Source organism: Micropterus salmoides, unplaced genomic scaffold (genome assembly GCF_014851395.1).
Source record: "Micropterus salmoides isolate LMB-PRFRI ecotype aquatic unplaced genomic scaffold, ASM1485139v1 Ms_hic_scaffold_5, whole genome shotgun sequence".
Lineage (NCBI taxonomy): Eukaryota > Metazoa > Chordata > Actinopteri > Centrarchiformes > Centrarchidae > Micropterus > Micropterus salmoides.
In genome coordinates, this window is record NW_024044237.1 from 27,432,648 (window position 1) to 27,458,365 (window position 25,718).

Consider the following 25,718-nt stretch of genomic DNA (forward strand, 5'->3'; position numbering starts at 1 on the left):
AATAGGTGGAAATAAAGTATATTAAACCGCGAAAACATGTAAAATCATACAATGTAATTTCTTAATGAAAGGTATTTATTATGTAGAAGATTATTTCGTAACATATTTGTTGGCAAATTAGCTTCAGGTGGACGTCCAACATCTATTTGCAATCTACTTATTTGCATGTTGTCCGAGAGATTGTCTAGGTTTCCTTCAGGTACCCCAGTTCCCTTCAACAGTCAGAAGATAGTGAGAGAAAGACATCTTAGTCATTTTCATGCAGACAGGTCAGCTGGCAGACAGACACGTACACAGACAGGTAGGCAGGTGCTGAAGCTAACTGCAGGAACATAATGATGTTTTCTGCACACAGACAGGTGTGCAGATGTTGGGAAGTTATTACTAGTAATAATGGGATGCTAAGCAGCGGCTATGTTTTGTTATTTCCTCTGCAACAGATTACTGCAGAAGCCATGAATAAACCTGTGAAATTGGAATGTACCTGTTTGTACAGTTTACCATAATGTATTATGTGGACATTAAAAAGGTGTGTGTAGCTCTGTGTGAGTCTGAGTAGCTAAGCAGCTGACAGACAAACAAACAGAAAGGTATGCAAAAATAGGCGGACAGGCAGAAGAACACGCAGGTATGAGAGATAATCCCTCTGAGGTTTCTGGGGTGAGGTTAAGGGTGAGGCTAACTGCCCAGGGCAGAGATGTAATTGCTCTTTAAACTGTCATGTTCACATCACGCTGTTTTCATATGTTTACGGACATCAGGCTAAAGAGTGCTGGCAGGAAGGCTTTGTAGTGAAGGGATGACTGGAGGTTGGATCTCTTTCCTTTATTTCCTCCAGGGCGCAATTTTCCTTTCTCTTGTGGTAATTTTGTAAAACCATTTAAGTCACCTTCATGTTTGTACTGACATTATATGCAGTTGTGCTGCCTCTGTAATTTACTTTAAATACAGTTTGAGCACATCCTTACACTGCTCCATAACTAATGTACTTTGTGCCTGGATACATCTAAACGACTAGACTTTCAAATAATAAAACATTTCAAAGTCCAAACTGATTCTAGATCAGTACTATGTGAGGCATGACATACAACAGTCTTCTCACACCATAGGTACTTTCAAAATAAAATTATTTTATTGAATAATCCTCATGTAAACTCCAAACTGAAAGAGACTATCATTCATTATACAGTCCTAAGGTGAATATTATACACTGGCTGAACTTGTGCAGTGATGTGAAATTACCTGCTGGAACATGAAAAGAACAGTCCAGACAAACATCAAACATGATAACATCAGTTGTGGCTTGTTTAGATGTGCATGGCTTCTACAAGAGAAACTTTTCATAACTTTTCATTAATCCAGACTCTAGACTGGAAATACTTGTACAGAAAGATAGAGAGCAAGTATCTGCGTGCATGTAGGGGGCCCTACTTGAAATCCCATATATACATGTCAGTTAGCACATAAACACACAGGCCATTAGTGGTTAGCAGAGAGACTCACAGACTATCTGTTTTGACATTTGTATCTGTAGAAAAGTATGTGAGTGCACATAATTGTCCATGGGTCTCGAGATTCATGAGTGCTCGCCATGGTGAGACAACAGAATAGACCACTTACATTGGTGTACAAGGTGTATTCATGTAAAGTAAGTTGAACAAAAGATAATGGTAAATTCTGTTATACAAGAATTCAGACACCTTTACACACTCGCATGTCTGTAAGTGTGTTAATGTGTGTACAGGTCCATGACAGGGATGTTAGGTCAACAGGAAAAAACCAACCACACCATCATGCTCTGACTGCAATAAATTCAGCATGAAAGCAGCATATGTTCAGTCCCAGGACGTGTCCTATTTTGAGGAATTTTATGACATTGATCCTGGCTTCTGTTGATGTTACGTAATTTTTTTACACGATATTAAGGCCGATTCTAAAAACTGACTGCTCATTGCACTTGCATCTAGGTTACGTTGGACACAGCTGATGGAGCATGGAAATTCTAAGAAAAGAGGGAGAGAAAATAGTAAAGGGGGAACATGACTAAATAAGGACATTTATTAAGCGTTAATAAAACGCTTTGCAAACATTACTTTTTAAAAATTTCATTTTAAATAGTAAAATACAAAACATCAATTCTGAAGTGTGTCCTTTGTGGTGGCACACAGGTAACAGGTTTGGAGGTCAAATTGAGATCCATCCTCTGGGGATCATGAATATCCACAGTAAATCTTACAGGCATCTATTTATTAGACTTTAATAATACCTACCCACAAACTAACACGTTAGACCTCTGATTTCCCCTCACGGAAACACCATCCCCAGGTACTGGTCACTAGTGACAAGACAAGGAGGACAAGAAACAAGTCATTATTTTTCTATACGACCTGCAGTTTGAATGAACTGTATTTGTGTGCAACTCTTCAAGATAATGAGTTTGTGTTTGTCATGTTCGCTGATGTTCATGAGTCATGACTCACTGTCAGAAGGTGTAAAGTAACAAGCCAGCACAAAAACACACAAGAACATACAGAAGAGTTCACCTCACCAGAGGGTTTCATCTCTTAGCTTGCAGCTGACTTGGAATCTGTTCAGATGTGTTCCAGGTTTCTGTCAGGACTTGTAAAATTTTCAGAAGAGCTTCCAAAAAAAGAGACAAATAAATAGATAAAGTCTTTTACCAAAAATACAGAGAAACAAAGAAGGATTTATCTTGAGCTGAGCTGCAGATGAACAGTAATATGTCATTAACTTGAATCTATAGTTCCTGATCATGTTATCTGGAGCTGGTTTCGAGTACAGTATGTTAAAATGGTCTACAGAATTCATTCATTCTTAGTTGTGGTCATGGCCAAGAGAGTTAAGCAGGTGCTCAAAAATAAAATAAAATAATCCACCCTCACAACCTGGAGCTGTTTTTCCATTGCAGCAACTTAGGAAACCGATGCTAACAATGTTGTGGAGCTACACTGAGCAGGGAAAGAGTTTAGAGACTGCAGTCCATTAACACTGCAATTGTGGGCTGTCCCAGACAAAAGTTGATAACCATGAGAGAAATGTGGTCAACGAGCCTGTTCCCATCTCAGGGCGTCATATACCGACGATTTGACAAAGAGTGACAAAGCGTGCACGGCCGATGTGCTAACAGGTAGGGTTAGCCTCCCTTGTGTTGCTGTAGCAAACGGGGGCGTTTCATACGGACGCTGAGGGGTACCTTTAGAGTAAAATCCTTACGCTTTGTCATGCTGTCTGAAAGCGTCAGTTATGACGCATTGAGATGATGCGTTGGGTCAACATATGCCATGAAATGACGCAGAACCCATGGGTGAGACAGTGTAACGGTACTGCTAAAAACATATTTACTTCAAAATTACCTTTCAAAATCAACATTTCATGTTGCCTTCCTTTTGCTGGCCACAAACTTTTGAGGCTTTTCGATGTCTAAAAGTGTCAACGCTGTGGCCAAAGCTTAATAGATCCATGTAGCACAGTTGATAATGCCTCTTGTAAGACGCCGCCTCTCTGTTAAATGCCCACATTTTTCACTAAGGATGTCTCCCACCCTAACCATGAACTTTTGACCTCCTCCCATCCTGCAGGCATTACAGGAGCCTTCGCTATCGCACCAGCAGGCTCATGAAGAGCTTCTTCCCTGAGGCTGTGACCCTGCTGAACTCCACACCTTCAATCAAATAGACCCTTTGCACTCATAATGCACTGCCCATAAATGTTATTTGCACTATTCATATTTTTGCACAGACTGAACATTGTTTAATAATGTTACGGTACATATACCCAACTGTACATATAACCTACTGTGTATACATAGTTATACTGCAGACTTACAAATGCATAGATCCTGTTCATATTGTACATACAACCTTCCATTTGCAATCTCCATTCTCTAACTCTGTCTACTTCTCTTCTATACATTTTTAATATATTCAATTACATTGAATAGGATATATCGTATACTATATAGTATAAATGCACTTACCGGGATAAAAAACTTTGTTTCTGCACTTCTGGTTAGATGCTAACCTCATTCCATCGGCTCTTTACCAATACTCTGCATAATGACAAAAAGTTTAATCTAATCTAATCTAATCTAATCTAATCTAATCTAAGTCTTATAAGGTTCATTTAAAAGGTACACTTTACATTAAGAACTCGTAGTCTCTAAGCATACTAAGATAACTGTGCCATCACCAGGACTTGTTTTTCTAAGATTTGACAAAGCTCCTCCAGAGCCACAAATTATACAGCGGTTTACAGAGGGCGATTGGTATGTATGTTTGTTCTCCTTTAGGTTGAGTCTAACATTCAAAATGGATCTTAGAGCAACCATCCTCATAATAATGTGATAAAAATCTTTAAAGTCTTATCTGGAGAAGGTTAAACAAGTTCATCCAAAGTGTAAACACACACAGCATGCACTGAAATGATATATGAACGCTATCGGATTGCAGCCAAAGGTGGAAATATAATTGGTGCTTGTGAGAAAGAACAGCCAACGATAACTGTCATGACTCGCCCTGATGTCTGAATTATACCCAGCTGCAAACACAACTGCAGCTAAAATTGCCTGTTACTGAAGTGTTGTAAAACACGAAAAGATGATCCTTTCTGCCTCTTAATGAATAGAGAAAACAAATGTTACAGTATTGTTTCCTGAACCAGTACCTGAATAAACAGTGCTGCCTCACTGTATGCTGCTTGCATTGTATGGTGCTGTTTGCTTGCTTTGAGAAAAAATGATGTTCAGGGTCTGGAGGAGTGTCTGACACGTCTCTGCTGTCCTGGTGGCTCAGCTGAGAAGATCAAACTAAGTCTAAAAGTATAGTGAAATTCTTCAATGCTTCATTTGAAAATATACATAGAATATATAGCTTATTCAATAAAGCCGGTTCAATTTAATCTTATTCATCAAAAGTAAGCAAAAGCACACCTTGTTATAGGGTTTGCAGGTCTCCCTTATTTTCTACTGACACTTCACTAAGGCAGATGAAAGTAAAAAGGATTTTGGGGAATTTGATTTGATAGTTTGTTATATTAATTTAGAAGTATGGCCATTTGTAAGCCCAAAAAGATTTAATCAACTTAACAGTATAAATATTAAAGCTCTAGTCTGTGCATGTAGATCCATAGAAACAACATTTTTTCTCTTGTCTACCTTGTGTTCCTTCTCCCCCGTCCCTCCTGCCTCCTGATCCTCTCTGTTGCTGCAAAGGCAGATGGATGGCTTCAGTAAGCCGATGCTGGAGAGACATTCTCCATGTGTTATTTCCTGTGCAATTAAAAAAAAGCCCAGACTTAGAAACCTTTTCAATCCTAATATGAACCATGTTGTTCAACAAAACACATGGACAAGACATTTGTGTTGAAAAGTGTATTTGTGTGAAGAATTGAAGATGTGTAGTGGTTAATAAAAGAACACATAATTGACAATGCCTGTAGATGTTGAGAGCCAAGAAATAGTCTGGCACATAAGTACTGCAGGCAGTCCATACTAATTCCAACCTTTGACTTTATTGGTCTTGAATCAAAACCAAATTAAACAAAACGTGTTTTTCCACAAACCATTACAAAATCTGTTAGAAATTTCCAGAGTAAAACAAGTAAAACAGTTTGATTGCTGGAAGGGGTGTTTTTCAAAGGAGGTAGGCTATTAGGCTAAAAAATGTTTCTATTTGATGCAGAAACTGATATGAATCTTCTTGTTTGACTGTGGATAAGAAGGCAAACAAGTATATTTCCCACACTGCTGGACTATTTAAATGGGTTTCTGTTCTTTACTAAGCTGAGGAAAAGATTTACATAGTGTGAGAGAGAATAGGAGAGATCTACATGGAAAAATACAGGCAGATATAAATAAAGGGGACAGACCAGATGACCCAAAAATGTAAATGGCTTATTACTTGCGTCACAAGATTAACAATGCGAATTCAAGGAGATAAACACACACACACACACACACACACACACACAGACACACCAGAACACTATACTGCCAGGCTCTTATCTAAATAAACAGCACTTAGATACGTATGCTAATGAAGCTACAGAGCTGAATTTCTACTAATGTTCTCTCGAATGATCTAAAACATATCCTCTTTCCAACAGAACCACAACTTTTCGATCTCCTTTTGTCTTTTTTTAATCTACCCTGTTCAGTTGTGCATGTTCAGTTGTCACATGAGAAGCATTCAGTGATGGATGGCTTTTATTAACCTCTACTGGTTCCCAGTTGGTATTACAACAGCAGAAACAGAACATGGCTCCTTCATGGTTCAAGCAGCATAATAAGAAATATGCCAAATACAACCCAATAGCCTATTCCAAATGTCCTTGTGTACCTTTATCACTAAGATGTCCATTATTCCAGTTTCTTATAATTAAATTTACTTTGTCTTGTGTCTGCATAAACCTGAGGATTAGGATGATGCCTCAGCTGATAGATGTTTGGAAAACATCTTCTTCTCTTCAATATGCATACATATCTATATAAAAACAAAAGACAACTTTTCCTTCAGTTTCATCATAACAGCGAAGATATGGTGGCTCAAATAAAAGAGACGGTCACTGAGAATTTTCAATTTCCCTTATGACTGCAGTCCAGTCTATTATTGTCTGTTTCCAATCACTGATGATCAGTCACTACAGACTTGTTGCCAGTTCAAACACCATCTTTGTTGTTTTGACTGTCATGTCTTTTTCCATTCCAATAACAACCCCATGTCACTTTGGCTCAAGATTCACCAAAAAACTATGACTAGTATTGCTGATTAGAAAGTGATTTTGCTGAGGTCATTTCAATCATGTAAAATTATTTCATGTTTTCTCTGTGAATTAGTGAGTAATAACCAGGAGGCGCTTGTCCCACAGGGAAATGTCAAAACAGCAGCTGTGTCAGCTTCCCTAACTATAGTTAATAAGAAGGTCACATATCATTCTTGAGAACATTTGCATCTATAGGTATATAAAAATAAAACCTCGGGACAGTCTCTTACAACACTTGAACATACCGTGTTATTTTACGTTTTACAAACATTACATTACCTTTTTATCAGAGGTAAACTAAGACTTTTATTATCTTAAAAGGTCCAGTGTGTAGTATTTGGGAGGATCTATTGACATAAATGCAATATAATATATATAACTATGTTTGCAGTGGTGTATAAAGACTTTACATTATGAACCGTTATGTTTTTATTACCTTAGAATGAGCCATTTCTATCTACATACACTGCAGGTCCATTCACATGGAAGTTGCCATGTAGCGCCGCCATGTTTCTACAGTAGCCTAAATTGACAAACTGCTCTACAGAGCGCATTTCGTCTCTACATTGAATACATATAGAGGACCATGTGTATTATTCAGCACAAGATCCGACAGAGACAGAGCCATATGCTGACAGTTTTCACAGCCTTTATGTTATTGGATTTAGAAATGAAATTGATATAATGTGCAACCTCATGGGAAAAAAGTACAAAGGTAGGTTTTTTACTGCTGAATTTACAACTGCCATTGGAATAGATACATTTATTATAAAGTACTTATTTCGTCCAAATAGCAAGTGAAAACATAGTGAGCTGTTAGTTGCAATTTACAACCCTAACCACTAGATGCCACTAAAACTTACACACTGAACCTCTTAACATACCAAAGGAAAGCCCGCAGGCCGTCAGGTCCTGGCGGCAGCTTTCAGTATGTGCACACAACTCCTATGTTAACTTCATACTCATATGATACACCATTTGAAAGCTAAAATCCTCATGATTTGACCAGTGCAAACCATTTCAAGATACAATCACCACAGCGGGAACAAACAAACAAATGTGTATCTTTTAAAGGAAAAGTTCAATCAAATTTGGGAAATATGCTTGTGGAGAGTTAGATGAGAGGATTGACTTAGGTCTGTACGGTAAATATGAAGCTAGCAGCAGGTTGGAGCATTGGTGCATTGTTTGCCATTTAGTCTCTACTGACATATATATATATAAGGCTCCAAAATATGATATATCATTCATATTAGACAGCTCAGTTTCTGTAGAATATATTCTGAGGAGCATAGCAGAACATGTAAAAAGCCAAACGTTTACAAACCCTCCAGCTTTATTAATGTATGCCTCAAAGCTATTTTGGTCAAATACAGTATAGAAAGAATACAACTTTATTTTACTAAGGATAAGTACTGCCTTGACGCAGCAAACAATAAGATCGATCAGAATATACCTTTAAGCCACCTTTTCCTCAGAGGGAAAAGCTTCAGTGAAGAGAGGAGGAGAAGGGGTAGATAAAATTTATGGACCAAAACAGAAAAGGAGGGTGAGGAGATGCTAAAAGTGCACCACAGATAGTCTTTTAAAAAGGACCACAGAACAGAACAGAACAGAACTAAAACTGGGTATTTTGTATATTACTTTTGGTGAAAAATACTCAAATTAAATTCATGCAATTCTTTGACTTGTCTGAAAGTAGCAACTCATTCATGCTATTTGAGAAGCATGAACTTCTTCTTCCATCTCTCCTGTATTAATACTTCATGAATTTCCAAACTGTTCCTTCTGGGACTGAAGGAAAGGTGCAGCAACAGCAGAGCAATCATATAAAAAAACATTGGCAATATATATGATACACCATTTGAAAGCTAAAATCCTCGTGATTCGACCAGTGCAAACCATTTCAAGATACAATCACCACAGCGGGAACAATCAACGCTTCTTTCAGACCAACCAGTACAAGCAAAATTGACGCAACTCCCCTATGAAGCCTCATAGTAATCCACCGATCGATTATAATCCAACAAAAATGGTCTTGTTACGTTGTTAAAGTTCCAGATGATCCAATCCAGTAAAAATATTTAGTCCAAAACACATTATTCCATCAATAAATCCCCAGAGACTGCTGCTGCATGTTTCATATATCATTTCAAGTGACACCAAATCTGACCCAATAGGAGCTCACATGTCCCTTTCACAACCTTCAATAGCGAGCGAGAGCCCGCGCTGTAAGGAAGGGCCAGCCCCTATTATTTCGTGGGTAGGCCGAGCCAATTGCAAGCAATTGTGCCGATGACTGGCACTTTGTGTAGCCAATAAAATTCTGAAAATAACGATATCCAGCTTTAAGTAGGAAGTTCATGATCTACCAGCAAAAAAACACATCTGCGTCGAGCTACCAGCTAATACGGAGCGATGCAGCAGCATCGCGCCAAAGGGCAGTGCTGTTTTAGAAATAATACGCTAAGACATTCACTTGTGTGAACCTGTTTAAAATAGTAATTTTTCATGGTATTGGTATGAAATTTAAACATGGCATAGGTAAGGCTTTATGCTGTGACCCAACAGTGTTTTCCAGCTAATAAGTCCCAGCTATAGTTGGCTGCATGCATTTGTTAGCAAACATTTTCAAGCGGAAATGAAAAATATATTAGTTTTGGTGTGTTTAAACTTATATTAATCAATTCCAGTAGCACTTACAATCATTCTGACTTTTGGGTTAGACACTCCAGAGGTTATCTTTCAGAGAAGCCTAAAACCATGCATATACTCCAAATGGTTCAAGAACTGCATTCAATTTACTTTGGATATGCCTTGAATAGACGTTTTACATGAATTTTACAGGAATGTTAAGAGGTTACCAGAGGTAAGCAATATTTTCTGGAATTAAATTGTTCTTACGTTGTATGAGAAATTCATCACCATGGGATTTGAAGTGTTCATGATTGTATTTTTGAACACTGATACACAACTTTACAAATATCTCAAATTCAGATGTGAAAATATGTAAGCATTTCCATCAAGTCTTTGAAAATATTATTTTGTGCTGTTAATCAGAGTTGGTACCCCCCTTTGTCTTTCTAATAATACAGTTTAATTGTATTAAAATGGAATGAATGATCTCATTGGTTTACATGTTTCCACAGCCTCAAAGCTGTTTAGTTTAGCATGATATTTGCATGTAGGGAAAAAAAATCTGCATTTTAGGACATCTGTGTTCAGTACTTGGCATGTTTACAATGACCTAAATGTGTGACAGAACAATTGTAGCCAAATGGAAAGGAGCACCTAGCTGCATTTGTTAGAACTTTCTTCTAAATATTTATATATAACTAATTTCCAAATAAATCACTTAAGCCAGCAGCAGGTTATATACGTACACTTTTTGATAGAGAAGTTGTTTTCATCTGCTATGAATGCACTCATTCATATATATTCAATAGTTGATTTGTAATTTTGAACAAACAGTTGAGAAACAGGCAGATTTTTGAGGTTTCTGGAGTAGCAGTTGAAAAAAAGGGTATGACAATATTTCTACAAGTTGTTAGTCGTTAATAAAACAGACTTTGAAGAGTGGCCAGTTACCATCAAAGTCATTGTCAAACAGCAAATAAGTGCAAACGTTGTGTTTCCGATTGCTTGTGTTTCCTTAGATCTTCACTGAATGCAGGAACAGAACTCAAATTAAATCTTATGTTCAAAGATTGCAAAACAATTTCCTTGCTTACTTTAAAGTAGTGATGAAATCATTCACTGAGTTGTGAACTGAGGGTGGGTTAAGACCAGCCCTGTTTAGTCCGGTTGAACCCAGCCCTGGTGTGTTTACCCTCATGATGTGGTTCGTTTGAGTTGGTGTGAATGCTGGACTCAAGCTCTAGTGCGGCACAAATAGGTGTCATCTTGGAAATTACTTTCCTGACTGATTTAAGATGACTGTCCATCTCACTTATCCCCACTGAAAACCATTATCATCATGAAAGGCTATTAAGAGGCCTCAGATACACAAGAACGTAGGAGTTATTGACATGTTACAAAATATTTCAACTGATCAAACATGTTCAGTAATTTGTTTCTGTGATACATATGATGGTGGTAGGTGAACAACAGTGATAGATTTCTTCTCAGTCGATGTAAACATAAAGGCTGAGAACATGATATAGGTCACCAAGCTAATGCTGGCATGAGACAAGGTGCAGACCCATGGAAACGTGACCAGACTCCTGAATAATTCACATGTCATGTAAAGGGATAGCTTAGATATCTCACATACAGAAAGGCATCTCCTTCTGGAGCTTGAGGACATACGTTAGGGGGTTGGCGAAGATGAGGACATAGAAACTAAATGAATAGAGAAGATTCTGATGCATTGCAGGTCTACAAATTGAGGTATTTACTGCACAAATAAATATTTGATGTCTTGACATATGACATAGGAAAGGGTGTTAAGGAGGATAAATACTTCATCATCTTCTTAACAGAGATTTTTCCCAGGGATCAATTTCCATGCAGTCTCACAGTATTTTTGTAAAATAAATGCAAAGAGCCCTATTTAATCGATCTATAGCACATTGTCTAAAGTGCATGGAGCAAGTGCATTTCGGGCGTGTCCAGTTTTGCCTGTTAAATCCATAATCTGGGTGCAAAGTAAGGCCCAAGGCGCAAAGAGGTTGTATTTAGTCTCTTAATTAATCATAGGAGTATTTTGTATGTAACATGAATTAAACCAATCAGAGTGATGTAACTGTGTATATGGCCGAACTAAAGGTAGATTGTGACATACCTCCAATAGAACCCAGGGGATGCTGGAATGACCCACTTGCAAAGAAAGAAGTGTTGAATGTGAAGATTTTCTTTTTGTCAAGATATTAGTAATTTAGGTTTGAGTAAAATTTAACAAACCACAGATGTTTGGAAACTTTGCTCAAGGAGAAGATTGTATTCATTTTAAGGGCCATCAAAGGAAACAGATCCTTATGAAATGGAAACATGATTTCTTCATTTTAATTGAGAAAAAATACTTTTCAGATTTTCTTCTGACACATTTCAAGTGCGTCACCCAAAGTCTTTTGTTGATTTGATTGTCAGTTCTAGATGTTTGAGCTCTGTGGCTGTAAGACATCTGGCAGCTTTGCATTGTGTTCATTAGGTATTAATAGGGGCTGATTCCTTATTTATTTGTCCTTGTTAACTCTGACCACAGTGAACTTAAGATATATAGGTCACACTTCAGAATTATGTCACTCAGGGCCTATTTTACACGTGTCACACACACACACACACACACACACACACACACAGACACACACTTTTACACACAAGACAAAGCGTGTGTACAAGGGGCAGAAAAGCAGGGCAGAAAAGCAGGCCACAGGGGGAGGATGAGGAGGCAGTTCTGAGCCCCTTCCGTAAGTGTTGATTATATAGACTGAATTTTAATAATATTTCATATGTATTATTTATTGAAAAATATTGAATGTATGTATGTTTATCTTTTTATCACTCTTATCTTTTTTATAAAAAATAAAAAATAAAAATATAGTGGAGATGGGGTTATAAACACATATCTAATTAGTGATAGTGTCCATTTGCATCAGGAAACAACTTTTTATAAACAATATGAAATTGGGCATTTTTGACAACTGGTAAAAGATCAATGACCCTCAACAATATGATATTGCAAAATTCACAAATTAAGTGTGCTAATTAACTGCTGCAAAAGAAAGTTGGTCCATCTGTACTGAACTGCAGGGGGTTACAAAAGAGACAAAACTCACACACACTCACCACCCACTGACCCAGAGCAAAGAGCTGACTTTGAATATTAAACATGCACACATACATAAATGAAATTTTACACAGTTGTACAGTCAGAACAAATACACACACTTGTCGTAAACTTTATTACCACTCGCAGTTATGAGATTTCTTCTTTAGCATTAAACACAGTGACCTTCAGTCTGGGTTGTGTGTGTGTGTGTGTGTGTGTGTGTGTGTGTGTGACTGTGAGAGAGAGAGAGAGAGTGAGAGAGAGAGAGAGAGAGAGAGAGAGAGAGAGAGAGAGAGAGAGAGAGTTCACTGGCACACAAACTCGACCAGCATCCAAGCAACTGCTATTGAGCAGTGGTGGAAACTATTTGTGAATGAGACGCTGAGTCCTAAGACACACACACATACAAATGTGAGCAGAAATGTCTGCAAGAACATACAGATACTTAAACAAACACAAAAGCATGCACAAACACCTACACTAAGACGTGTAAGTGGAGATACACACCTGCATGACTGGGACACACTGCATCCAAATGGCTGGTTTGTGCAGACATTATGTTTTAAGTCCCCCCGCGCCCCCCCACACACACAGATCCTTGTCCTGACACAGCCCACTCAGTGGGGAATGGGACAATTTCATTCTCTCTATAAAGGCTGCTTTGTGTCCTGACCATCTGATAAACACACACACATACACCTAATGACTGCTTTGTGTCCACATTTTAAGACACACTCACACATCAACACAGAGACCAGCTGCTTTGTACCCTCATTATGTAGCTGTTAGGCTCAGGCTACTTGGGATTGCAAACACGGGCCAAGCAGATGTCCACTGGCCTAATGGTGCTGACGACAGTCACACACAGACGCACATATGCACACATGCAGATGGATGTGTGTAAAGACACACTCTCCTGTACACTCTGTAAACTGAGCATTTGGCCTTGTTCTAATAACCTGGTGTCAGGTAAGTTTTTCCATGGAAATACACGTATACTCTCATTCGCAAGAAGCGATGCACACTTCCAGTGAGGAGCGAGACTTGTTTGTCTGAAACAGGAGAAAGAGCGAATGGATAGTTAGAAGCAGCAATAATATCCACCTCAAACTTCTACACGTGGCAGTGCTGTCTGCCCTTGGGAAATTGGCTTTGGAAATACAAAGTAAAAGTCCACAGACATCCTAGCGGCTGTGTGTGTCGGACAAATTGTCGGTCGAAGTAAAATACTGACCTGATGATTGCGCTAGCTGGAAAGTCAAGGGTTCATCAAAACTCACAAAGAACAGTTGAGGAGGCATTTAACTCCAAACCACAAATAGGATCCATCATCTGTCCTGCCAAACATCACACTCACACAGGCAAACGTTAGTCACACAGTCGGTGCGTACATAACAGGTAATGTCTGTACAGTTGGTACACTGGCTATTTCTGGCCAATAAACACGGACGGTAAAAAATGTTCCAGAGGTTAAATACAAAGTGAGGCAAAAACTTTCCTTAAAGAAAAACAACAAAATGAGAAAAAACATCTTTTACATAATCTTTTTTCTCTGTCAGGTTTATCATTATGAATATTTTTGTTTATTTTCCCCTAGCCCATGTCCTATTATTGAAATATAAGTTTGACATGCTCATAAGATTATGTGACGTGTTGTCTGACATTAGCACTCCTTTGCTGAACTTTGTAGGTTCACACTATTTAAGTATGAGTCACACAGAATAAAGAGGAATGTACCAGAAATGCAGCATTGCCCATCAGATGGGTGAGAGCGGCAACAAAAACTTTTGGCCACCGCTGACGTTAATAATCATGTTTGTTCATGAGTCATGAAAGGGCAAAGAAGTAACACATAAAGGTCTGAAGAATGAGAAGGAAGTACAAAAGATTCAGCTTCTGTGTTGAGTCAGTGCTCTGTTGTTTCTTCTTCAGGATGGCTATGACGACTGAATGAGAATCTCTCTTAAATCTGAGTCAGATGCTTTCATGTGGCTTCGGGCTGGATGGAATACAGTTTGACTTCGAACAAAGTCTCCTCTTTCCCCCCCCCGCGTACGACTGTAAAACGATTGACGTACTTCGGAATTGGCCCACGCCTACTCATAGTGTTGCATGATGAGACACTTTTAGCTGCTCGCAGAATCTGAGTGGGTTTCATGGCAGTACATCCATTCACCATCTTATCTTTGTCATCATCTTTGCGACACATTTGCATGTAGACAAGTCAAGGAATTGACTAAAGGAAGGAAGTTGAGGAAGTCAGCCCACATGAGCATGTGGTTTTGACTACGCCAGACAAAACCCTGTCGAGAATTCTTGTATTTGAGAGTTTTATGGCAGGGTGGGACATAAAATACCACATAGGGGCCAGATTGAGCCCGCAAAGGTCATGAGATCAGGGTAAAAATCTTGGAAACCAGAATGGGAGTGTGTCCTCAAAATCTCAGTGTCATAAGGGGATGCAGCTTTTCTCTGCTAGTACAAAAATGGATGAAGAAATGCATTTTAAGTATGTGAGAATATGTTTGATGATCTGATGCATCACATACACCCATGCATCACACAGTCCTCTTCTTGATTAGCACATTGCTGAGGCCAGCAGTGAAACATTTTTGAGTGTTTCGGCCTACATGATGAGTTCGACCACAGCACCATGAATCCTAACAGAAGGCACACCGGATGCATCACTACCTAATTTCACAGACACCGACCAATTGCCTCTGGGGAGACAAGACAAGGTGAGTGGAGTCGCCAGGTAGTGAGGAGACAACTCAATCCATCCTGGGCTGCTGTCCCGTGGAAGGGCACTGCGGGGTGCTGCCAGAGCAAGACGGGACCTGATGTGGTTTTCCTTGAGTCGCCCCAGGGAGCTGCAGCATGGATGGACTCTTTGATGAGGAGAGGACTACTTTGCTGTTCATTTCACATCCTTCCATCCACTTTTTCTCCCATATGATATGAGATTGTGAATGGTTAGTCTTTGGTATTTTAGCTTAGTATCAAATTCAATTTAAGTGAAAAGACATTTATGATTTAAGATACTTGCTCAGTTATATTGTTTTATCCTGAAAATAAATTTGTTCATTTTGAGCAGTCAAAAATGCAGTTATTATTATTATAAATGAGTTACATACAGTGATATAAGTAATTGCATCTTTTCAAAAAACAAAAAAAAACAACAAAAAAAATAGTTTTCTTAGTTGAATAAACTATTGACTGATCACAGTTCTATGTTTTTACTTTCACTTTCTTCTGTGGGTAATCTTTTTTGCTGTTTCATGAATTTCATGTGATCAGTTTACTGCTAACCAAGCTAGCGGTGATACTAGCTGTGTAATGCTAAGAACCGGGTTATACTCTATCAGAAGTGGTGTTAATCATCTTCTGGAAGACATTTATAGTGTTGCTTGTTAATGTACTAACTTATTTATTAATTTTTTTAATTTAAATCTCATGTCTAACTATCGATTTATCATTCAAATAGTTGTGGGTGTGGAGACTGATGTGTCTTATGTTTTATGTTTACTGATGTTGGTTTTTATGGTTTATGTTTTTATGCGGCTGGTTGTGTGATTTGTCATTTTATGATTGGTGGTTTTAAGTCGGTTGTAAGTCATGTGTGTTCTTATTGTTGTTATTATTGTTACAGTTGTTATTATATATATATGTTTATTTATTAATTTATTGTGGAACTGCAGTGTGGAGCCCGAAATATATTTCCCCATGGGGACAATTAAAGTACTCTGATCTTGTCCAACACTTTTCACTTTTCACAGTTTCACAGTTGACTATGACAACTGCTATCCTCCATCCTCCAGCCATTTTTTGGATGTGTTTTTGGCTTTCTGCATAGCTGTGCATCTGCAAGCACAGTGAAGGCAGAGGAATGTTTCTTCTGACAATGCCAAAACTAGATACTTCCCAGTATCTTGAGAATATCATCCCAATTCCAATTGCCCAGGAGTGTTGCTCTAAATATTGCATAAATGTATCTCTTCAGTGGAAAATGGCTTCAGGCTGAGATCTTTAGTGCACAGTATATTTGAAATTAATTTTCGTCAACATTTAAAGTGAGATCAATAGTTCGAAGGATTTCATACTTCACTTTGAAGCCGATTTGTGATCCATTTGTGAAATAAAATGGAGGAAATCTGAGGAACAGCCACACTTAGAGAAGCTACCACACCTTTTGCACAAAAAACACAACAATTCTTGATTCATATTATGTAAAAATCTAATAATAGTGAATATGGAAACTTTTTTTCAAAAAGTAAAGACTCTGTATGGCATCACCCATGTAAACAGCAGCTTAAATGTTTGTTTTGCAATGGAAAACAAGCAGTCAGGGTGTCTTGTGAGAAGTGTGACATTATGGAAGTGATGATAGTGATTAACATGATTTTCAGTTTGCGTTTCTTGCAGGTTCCTGGCCAACCCAAATAAGAGTACACATGCATTGGATTATACAATATTTTCAGTGCATTGTGCTATTAAATGTCTCTAAAAATGCCTGAAGGTGCTAATCATTTTAATAATAGCACTGTGCTATTGCTATATATATGTATACACTATGTGTATGTGCTACATTACACTGCATTTCAGTAAAACTAAATTGAAAATGAAACAAAGTCAAAATGATATAAATATACTTCATGTATATGATTAAAATCCAATAATTACCATTATAACCTTAATGGTCAAATTTAGGATTTTTTGCAGGACTTTTATTTGACCGCATTAGTTTTAGCCAGCTGTAAACTGGCAAATGAGTGTATATGTATATTATTGATATATTTCAGGGTCAAATTTGTTTGACATAGATGTCTAAACTCTTGCAGTGAGTGAACATTCATGGTGCTGATGGGTGAATGACCTCACCAGAAATATAAACAAACTTCTGTCAAATCTGGGGAAATCTGCTATATTGGATCATATTATCATAACATCCAACAAAGTTTTTGGTAAATGGTGTGTGTTATGACCAAGGAACAATGGATTATTTGGTCTCATGAATACAATTCAATAAACTGATGGTATTGTGCAATCACAATACATCCACGTCTTCAAGTTGCCCAACCTTTTTAAACTTGCCATCATACTGAGAAGCTGCTGGAGGTTTAACCACCAGAAATTTTATCTTTAAACAATGGCCTGTAATCTGTATGCAGTGAGTCAATTTAACCGAGGTGTTCATTGAGGGTGATTTTAAACTGCCAGTCTCTCAAGCGACTTGACTTGTGTCCACGTGTTTGTGTGCCACAGGTTATTTGCAAGACAAAACACCCCCACATGTTTTAGGAGATAATTATCTACTGTAGCATTTCCTAAGGTGGTTTCTCCAAACATAAGAGGACATGTCTCTGTTGCACACACATAGATTACAGCCTGGAGCTTACAGTTTATCCACCTTCTCATTTACTATAATGTTGCAACACTAAATATCTATAAGGGGCTGGCGCCAATGTTTCTGTTGTTGCCACGTTGTCCTGCTTTGTATGAGGAGAGATTTAAAGATATTAAATGCAACATCTAAGAAACTACCCCACACGAGAAATGCCACCTTGTTTTGACACAATATTACCTTATTCTTGATGAATGTAATAAAATGGTAAGATGCGAAGCTCACTGAATCCACTGAATACTGATTGCTGGAATCTTCTTTTTGTGAAGCAAGGTTTTCTGAAGCAGTAACTTTGTTATGGTGAATTTATTCCCGGGGCACAAGCAACATCTGTTGGTCTGCTCCAGACTGATCGAAGACAAGGTTAGTATTTATATGTTGTGCAGAGATTTGAAACTTTCACTCTGAGGAATAAGTTTTTCATCAGCCTCAGTGTTTCTCTCAATGCTCAATACTAAATGAATACGCGACTGACAAACCTGGTGTAATTATTGATCCCGCAGTCACTGTGATTGGTCCCAGTAAACTGTAAGTTACACGAATTATCTGACTTAGTAAATAAAAAGTGTGTTTTCATATACAAGGGCTTTGGAAATGATTAAGCTTTACTGTATTACATATTTAATTTTTAAACGGCGCTAATAGTCAACCCTGTAGCTTGATGCTGCAACCAGCATGCTTCACTGTAGGCTTGATATAAGCCAGGTGATGAGCAATACCTGGTGTTGTAGCACTTGAAGTTTTTGCACAACAGTTCAATATGTCTCATCTAGGGTTGATGATCGTTTCAATTTTATCGATTACGATTCTGATTTGAATTCTACTTACCAAATCAGATCTTATCTGATTGATGAACCTGGTTCTAATTCCGACATCTGCACCACAAATCTTGTCACCGCTCTGTGACATTTATCCATTTTCTCCTTGCCAATCTTCCCTTTCATTCTGTACTAGAGGGGTGTTTCTGGGTATTCATATCTAAGAAAAATATATATTGGAATCAGTTGTAGACATTATTCGTTTACTTGGAACATAGAAGGTGAATGTCATTTCATCTGTGTTTTGTACCTGAGTGTAAGACAATGCTACTGTTAGCATTAGCTGTATCTGGGCCGTCACTGTTGCTGGGAGACCGCAACACACTGAATACAGTGCATTCCTTCAGATTCATTCTATGTTGAAGAAAAAACTTCGTCATATTGGATGTGCATCCCCTCTTGCATAAAAAATCATTACTACTGCTTATTGCATTTAGCTGTGTTGTTATCTTTTTTTGAGAAGCTATGCCAACTTTTTAAGTATTTACTGTCGTTTGCGCAACAAGTACAAATGTAACAAATGATGTGTCGTTAGGTTTGCATTGCAGGTCCTGGCAGATATAAATGCAACTTTTATGTACTGTAAAATACTCACTGCAGTTAAATCAGGAGCACAACAGAAATATGCAAAAAGTTAAGAAGCGATAACCAGAATTGAACTGCACGTGCCTTAACGAATCCACGGTTCTTGGAAATTTGTTAACGGTTTCAACTTGGAACCTATTCTTGATACCCAACCTTAGTCTCATCACACCAGGGAATCTGGGAAAATGTCATTTGGCAAACTCCAGCAATGCTGTCATATGCTTTTTACTCAGGTGTGGCATCTGCTTAAAGCAAACTGTCCAGATCTTCTTGCTGGACAGCTGACTCTAAAAAGAATGGTCTTGGTGGTTACACACTTCTTCCATTTCACAGCAATGGAGCCCACTGTGTTCGTGGAAACATCCAAAGATTTAGAAATGGTTCACACCATTGCATAGAGGTTACAGAAGTCTATGAAGAGACTGTGTATTTTGGGACCTTATATACGCAGGTGTGTGCCTTTTTCAATCATGTCAAATCAGATTTACAGACATTTTTCATGACGGACATTTTGACTTTGACCTTGTCAAGGGGGAAGTGAGCTAACAAGACAGTGTGGAAGATGTCAATCAAACACAGAGTCTAATCATCCACAATAAGTCAAATCACCTACGTGAGTGTACCTGGGTTGTGTTTGTTTGCAAACAATTTCTAAAAACATGTTTTCACTTTGTAATTAAAGGTTATTATGTGTAGATTGATGGCCAGTACACATATGACCCAATAATGTATAAAAAGTGAAGGGGAATTAATAATTTCTGGCACATATGCATAAATCTTTGTAGCATGGCGAGTCTTAACCACTTCTACTCTCTTCCTGCAGGAAGTAGACCAGGACTCTCATTTCCTCTTCTCCTTTCTCCATCTTTTCCTCTCTTTCTCACACATATATTCACACACACAGTCCACCTCACGTGCATCCACATTCATTAGCTTCTGTTCCGTCCCAGGAGAACTCGCCTTTGTGTACACGATTATCAGGCTCACATGCTCATGTGGTCCACTTCCCTGCCTGTACACAAAGCATATAGATTATTGCCTGCAAGCGTGTTCATCATCTCAAAGCCCACCCCACGCAGTTGCACGTGCACTCTCTGCTGAGCCTGTCCTCTCCTGTATCACATATCCCCCTCCATCTCCCTCAGGAAATCTTGGCATCACTTTAATAATATTCCTCTACTGCTTCACAGCTATCATTTTCTTCTGTTGTTTTTTTTTGGTTCTTTCTTAGCCTGTTCAGACATTCAAAGCCTCTTCCCTTTTCTGTTACTCTCTTACCCCCCCAGTTTTGTGTCTTTTTACTAATTTATCTCCACTCCATCTAATAAGGATGTGTTGACAACAATACATAGTGGATCCTTTACTTAAAGCTAGGGTAGGCAAGATATTTCAGAAGTATCTTTTATTTGTTGAAATTCTCTTTACATCCTGACAGAAATCACTAAATCAAATTCTCTGATGAAACTACTTTATATACTGTTTGGTATCTTAACGTACAGCAGTGCATCATATTCTATAAGATCATCATACGTTTCTAGCATCTGTTTCCTGTGAGAACCACGTATCTTTCCACTTTTCATGAGCTCAGAGAACCAGTCCCGTTTTCAGCTTTGTGATCCATTTACTAGCTGTTCCAGGAATTTAGTCTTTCAACTCATCAGAAAAAGTGTATATCTGAAAAGTACCAAGTAATATTTGCCTCTGGGATGGTGTAGTATAAATAGTATAGAGTTGCATAAAATAGAAATACTCAAATAAGGTACAAATACCTTGAATCTGTACAGTACATGAGTAACATTCTACTACTGAAGGCTGACTTATGATAAAGTTGCATGCATTTCATCATCTGGGATATAGTGTCTGTGTTTTGCTCTTATTTTGTAGTATTTCTTGTACTTTTTTGTTTATGTGGATCGTTTTGCCCACAGGGCTGTGTTACTAGCAGTTGTTTGTCCACCTGATGAAACTTGTGTTGTTGTAGCGAGTTCGGCGGGAAACCAGATTAGTGCAGTGCATTCAACACAGGGATGTATATTGTTTGAAATGTTTTCAGTAATATTTCCAGTACAGTGCCAGAGTTACTGTTACCAAGTTTTTTTTTTCAATACTTTTTCTCTACAATTCATTCACATAAATTAAAATGCAAGCAGCCATAAACGAACTCTGCATAAATGAAATTCTGTTCAGAATTGTCCGGAATTATCTGAGGAGAGAAATCACAATTATTACTACAGTTACTGAACGTTAATCTGCCAGTAATTTTGTCCAAAGCAGCGTATATTTCTTCCCCACATCCTGACACTGCTGAGGGGCTTGCTCAGGGACACTTTGACAGGTGGACTGGACAGGAGGAGCCTAGGGATGCAATGATTATAGATTCTGTTGGTACGATTATAGTCAGAGAAATAATCACGGTTTGACGATTATCACGATTATTATTTAATAATTAATTTAACAACTCTAGTAATTACTTAAGTTGATTTTTAATAATGAATTACATTAACAATTTATATGTCTATAATATTTAAGTATTATTATCAATTTAGACGAATATTAATTTTATTTATCCCCCAGGGGTAATTGTCATTCAGGAGGGGAATAAACTGAACTGTTATTGTCATCAACTCTCATCCATATCCATAAGTTGATAGATTTATGGATACATGATAGAAAGAAATTGAGAACATCTCTCATGCAGTGTTTTTAATAACTGAAATGCAGGGAATTGGCAGTCCTGGAACTTTATGGGCTCCTGATGTTATGTTAGTGTTTTACACCTGGCAACATTTTATCAACACAGACAGGAGGAGGCAACCTTTTAATGGCATGTTTTTGCACAGGTGATCCGTCACCTCTCAAATAATGCCCTGGTCAGTATTGGTGCACCCAAAATGCTCCCACACAGCTGACTTCTGCCGTTTCTTTGGTGGAAATAAAGCTTCACAGTTTGGTCCCTCTGCTATAGTAAAGCCAGTGTACAGTACTAGCCTCCATGTCTCTGATAAGCACGACACTTTAACCTGGTGCACCGCTCATGTAACTTTCTCGTTTTGTGCAAGTTGCAACAGTTCCTTTCCCTGCAACAGAAATACTTGGTGTAGCGAAGCCTTTATTAACCGTGACGTTTTAAAGCGCGGTTAATAATGACATCCGGTAATCGCTTTATCCCTAGAGGAGCCTGGGATTAAGGTATTTAATTTAAAATTGCAATACATTCAAGTGTTGGTACTCTGTGCTACAGACAAATTTAATTTTGACCAAGAAAGTTTTATAAGTAGCCCTGATCCTAGAATAGTCACTGTGTCTGAAATTAGCGAGTTTTTCCTTTTTCATGACATTACAATTCTTTACATTAATATATTTCAGGAGTGAAATATTAAGACATTTTGAGATGAGTTTTCTGGCACCCTGTCTTTATTTGACAACTGGGGAGAAAACTGGGGAGAGACAGGGGGATGGTGGAAGGAGAGAGGTATGTGAAAGGGTTCTGAGAAACCAACTCTATTTCACTACTGTCAAGTTTGGTTTATTAGGGCAAAAGCCATGAGGCTGCATGTTTGATGTCTGTCATGTGGACAGATCTACCTATGCAAGGGTTTTCTTTATTGTGGTGATTAAACATCAATGTGTTGTGAGAGTGAGCCAATTCAAACAGAACACAGAGAATCAATTACAATACTGTCTTAGCCTGTCATGTCCAGTTTGGGGGAACAATGGAAGCCCTGAAGCTGGTTGCCTTCATGCTTTTTAGACGGAATTGATATGTGAACTGAAGACACTATTCAGCTTCCATTCTGGTTTTCTAAGTAACCACATAAAGTCTGTGAACAAACTATGTTGGAATCAGACTGTCCTGCTTCAAAGCATCGTAATTACTTTGGGGTTCTGTTGGTCTTCTGCCTTTCAAAACAAAAATAGGCCCTTTTCGCACAGCCAGTCAAGTACTGTGATGTATGTATGGACAAACTATTGTTAATACTATCATGAGCTACCCTGAAATACTCAGAAGTGCTTTATTCAAGAAAAAGCACTTTTTCTGATATTCATTCAATAAAATAAGGATTAAATAGACAGAAAAGGAGTACTCACCATTAAAAGCAAAGACATTCAAAATAAAACATAGAATGTAGGTCAAGTGCAATTAACAACAAATTACATAAAAGCATGTATATAAAGTCTGCCCAAGATGACCAGACAGGTTGTTCCATTTTAAAGAGGTGGTATTATTTAGGGGTTGTACCAGAACAGGTTTACATGGTTTAATTCTCTAAAAACACCATATTTTTCTCATACTGCACATTGCTGCAGCTCCTCTTTTCACCCTGTGTGTTGTACGCTCCGCTCTTGAGCTACAGAGTGATGCATCTTACTTGTACAAAATCTTTGTTGGGAGTTGCACATGCGCAGTTCCCAGGTAAGGACTACTAACCAATCAGAAGCAGAGAAGGGCGGGTCGTAAGAAACAAGGTAGTGTGATCCAAATCAAAGCTGCTTCAGACTGCGACCGTAACCTTGCAGATGGTATAAGTTATTACCAGTCCACAACCACACAACATCGTTGTTCCACATCTAACCATCAGGACTAAACGTTGAACTGTTGCCGGTGTTCTGACGATCTATGCTGCCTTGCTGAAAAATGCTACCATAGCACAAATTGATAGACTCGACTCTACTCGGCTCTGCTCCGTTTTCCATTGCAGATAGTACCCAGAGATGGTACGTAGCTTGTCGTCATAGCGACGCCACAGACATCTGCCGCCAAGTAATGTTCAATGCGAAACACACACCAGCGATCCACACAGCTTTCTCTTTTTTAAGTTAAAACATTTCAACATTCCTCAGAATGTAAAGACAGATAAGCGGTATGAAAACTTTCCAGCTGTGTTTTCCTCTGCCGTTGTTGCTGCAGCGGTCTGTGTGACGGCGGGAGCAGAGGGCTCTGTGAGCGGGCGGCTGGCCGGCCTCACACGCTTCTCCTGCGGGTTGGCGCAGACTTCCCCCGCAGCCACTTGCGGAGCTCCTCAACTCCGAAAATATTCATCACATTTTTGTTCCACCATCACTTCTCGTAAAACTGTCAATATTCGAAATCTACACAGCTGATTTCTCACCTCAAAACTTCTCAGAAGTGGATTTAGTGATGAAATTACATACGAAAACTGTAAAATGTAAAACTTTCTGTTGCTGCCTCTGTCTGGCGCACAGCAATGATGATGCAGTGAATAGTGAATATTCTCTCTGACCAATCAGCAGTCTGTCATGTTTTCACTGTTACATTTTAGTATCCTTCAGCTCGCTTGGAACCTCGACGGAGGTGAGGTGATACGAAAAAAAGTACCTGGAAGCAGGTACAGGTACAACATTTCTCCAATGGAAACCCAAACAAAGGCGAGTTGAGCCAAAGGGCCTCCGCTCAAACTAGTTTGGTTTGAGGGCGTGCCTGACCCCGCTAGCCGCTTGGCAAGCTTTATGACGCGTTTGCATTGTGACGTCACAAGTAAAGCAAGTGAAGGGCTGGACTACAAACGAGCTGTTTTCAAGCAGTTCTGAGCAGAGCTTTCTGTGGGAGATGGGAACTCCCTTTGGGCTGGACTTTGGGCTTTTTCACTTTGCAAACCTGTTACATGCAGAAAAAAGAGATATAACTCAATAAAGGAGAGGGAAAAAGTCAAAAAGCATAATACCGCCTCTTTAAAATTCCATACCTGTTTGTAAACTGTGGGAAACGTGGTGTCCTGATGTGTGCTGATGATCAGTGGAGGTGTCCTGTGTTCAGTGTGTATGTTGTTTTGACTCACGTCACAAAACAAATGGTGGTCATGTCTGATGTAATTCCAAAATCAAGAAACATGAAAACAAAACATGATTTAATACCAGGTAACGTCTGGACTACCTTACTTAGCCTGCTGCTATACTCTGTATGCCTGATGGTCTGAGAGCAAAATAATAAGCCTGCTGTTCAGAAAACACAAGCTTGCTCTCTTTCCAAAAGACACATAACTCATCTTCTAGCATTTGTATAATATAAGAGATATTGTATTTGTATGTATTGTTAAGTATGCAGCTGTAGACTGTAAACAAATATTACAATTGAGCTGGACAGATAAAAAGATGTGACTGGTGATTGACAAGTATGACACTGACTTACTAATTTCTGGTGCAGTTTCAATCAATCAATCATTTCATTGTGGTTTATATGTAAAAACTGTATTTCTTTAGCAACGCTCAATGGTAAAATGAAATTGAAAAAAATATAAAACATGACTGAGACACGCAGGCAAATCAACAGCCGGAGAGAAAAATGTATTGGGATAAACAGATGAAGAAACATATGCAGAGGAAATGAGTGAGAGCAAAAAAACAA

At 38.5% G+C, this 25,718-nt stretch overlaps 1 long non-coding RNA gene across 1 annotated transcript in view; it reads right to left on the reverse strand.

Annotated features, from left to right (window-relative positions):
* Window positions 1-1,237: 1,237 nt before the first annotated feature.
* The window catches only part of LOC119888865, a 47,228-nt gene continuing 22,747 nt past the window's right edge, over window positions 1,238-25,718 (reverse strand). The window contains exons 3-6 of the long non-coding RNA XR_005441962.1: window positions 5,174-5,287; window positions 2,549-2,619; window positions 2,271-2,335; window positions 1,238-2,002 (exon numbers count right to left, since the gene is read on the reverse strand). This is a non-coding gene — a long non-coding RNA (uncharacterized LOC119888865). The remainder of the gene's footprint in view (window positions 2,003-2,270; window positions 2,336-2,548; window positions 2,620-5,173; window positions 5,288-25,718) is intronic.